This window comes from Chiloscyllium plagiosum, chromosome 23, assembly GCF_004010195.1.
Source record: "Chiloscyllium plagiosum isolate BGI_BamShark_2017 chromosome 23, ASM401019v2, whole genome shotgun sequence".
Classification (NCBI taxonomy): Eukaryota; Metazoa; Chordata; class Chondrichthyes; order Orectolobiformes; family Hemiscylliidae; genus Chiloscyllium; species Chiloscyllium plagiosum.
The window spans coordinates 53756573-53758765 of NC_057732.1; positions in this window are offsets into that span (position 1 = coordinate 53756573).

Genomic DNA, 2193 nt, shown 5'->3' on the forward strand with positions numbered 1-2193 from the left:
GTCCACTTAACCTGCACATCTTTGGATTGTGGGAGGAAACTGGAGACATGGGAAGAATATGCAAACTCCACACAGACAGTCACCCAAGACAGGAATCAAACCCGGGTCCCTGGCGCTGTGAGGCTAACCACTGAGCCACAGTGCCACTTCCTTAATCATGGACTCAACCTGTAAGTTAACCTTTAAAGAATCCTGGACTAGCACTCCCAGATTCCTTTGTACTTTGGCCTTATGAATTTTCTCACAGTTTAGAAAATAGTCCATGCCTGTATTCTTTTTTCCAAAGTGCATGACTTCACCTTTGCTCAAGTTGAATTTCATCAGCCACTGGGCTCTGCTTCCAGTCAATGCCCACGGAGCACAGTGGAGGCCGTGGCATTAAATGTCTTCAAGGCAGAGATTGATGAATTCTTAATCCCACAAGGAATTATGGGATATGGGGAGAGTGTGGGTAAGTGATGTTGAAATGCCCAACAGCCATGATTGAATGGCTGAATAGGTTGAATCGCCTTACTTCCACTCCTACTTCTTATGATCTTATAGAATGGTGGAACAGGCTCGAGGGGCTGAATGGCCTACTCCTGCTCCTATCTTCTATATTCCTATCACATAGAAACTGAAAGAACTCTACCAGGACTGTACAGGATAAATGCATGAAGGACATTCCAAATGACTGGAGGCTGCAGAACCAGGGTCTTAGTGGGTGCATGAGAGGGAAAGCATGTCTGACTAACTTCCGAGAGTTTTTCAAGGAAGTCTCAACCAGAGTGGATAGAGGGGAACCAAAAGATTTGGAGAAGGCATTCGACAAGGTACCTCACAGAATCTTAAGTCATCAGGTCAAGACGAAGAAGAAGACTTATGTTAGGATGAGACATGAAGGCTCAGGGGGCTTGAGAGTTACAAGTTAGCCAGGAAAGATCTAAAGAGAGAGCTAAGAAAAGCCAGGAGGGGACATGAGAAGTCGTTGGCAGATAGGGTCAAGGAAAACCTCAAAGCTTTCCATAGGTATATCAGGAATAAAAGAATGACTATAGTAAGATTAGGGCCAATCAAGGATAGTAGTGGGGAGTTGTGCGTGGAATCCGAGGAGATAGGGGAAGCATCAAATGAATATTTTTCCTCTGTATTCCTGGGCCAGATGGGATTTATCCTAGGATTCTCTGGGAAGCCAGGGAAGAGATTGCAGAGTCTTTGGTTTTGATCTTTATGTTGTCATTGTCTACAGGAATAGTGCCAGAAGACTGGAGGATAGCAAATGTTGTTCCCATGTTCAAGAAGGGGAGTAGAGACAACCCTGGTAATTATAGACCAGTGAGCCTTACTTTGGTTGTGGGTAGAGTGTTGGAAAAGATTATAAGAGATAAGATTTATAATCATCCAGAGGGGAATAACTTGATTAGGGATAGTCAACATGGTTTTGTGAAGGGTAGGTTGTGTCTCACAAACCTTAGAGTTCTTTGAGAAAGTGACCAAACAGGTGGATGAGGGTAAAGTGGTTGATGTGGTATATATGGATTTCAGTAAGGCATTTGATAAGGTTTGCTACAGTAGGCTATTGCACAAAATATGGAGGCATTGGATTGTTATGAAAGTGTAGAAGTGTATTGTACCTTTAAGAAAGTGAAGGACTTGACAAACTCACCGAGTGCTGGAGAATTTACAAAGTAGCATTTGGTTCAGAACAGATAGCGCTGGCTGAGTTGCTATGAGATAAAAAAAATTCAAGTTCGGCCAATCAGTTTAAATTATACCTCAAAAATACCAAATCCAATCCAGTTTGAATTGAGTATATTGACAATCTGAAAGGCCAGTGACACAATCCGATGCTTTGGAGGTATAAGATCGGGAAAACCTGAACAATTGAGAAAGAACTGCCAAGCCAGCATGTCAGGAATGCCTGAAAGATAGTTCTCTTAAAGGTACCTTTATCAATCAGTGACCTGTGAAGCCGAATCTTGAAGAAGAAAAAAAGACCAGAATACAGAGAAGAACCAAAAGCTGCCTGGTTTTGAGATAGAACATAGAACATAGAAGAATACAGCGCAGTACAGGCCCTTTGGCCCTCGATGTTGCGCCGATCCAAGCCCACCTAAACTACACTAACCCACTATCCTCCATATACCTATCCAAATGCCTCTTAAATGTTGCAATTGTACCAGCCTCCACCATTTCCTCTGGCAGCTCATTCCA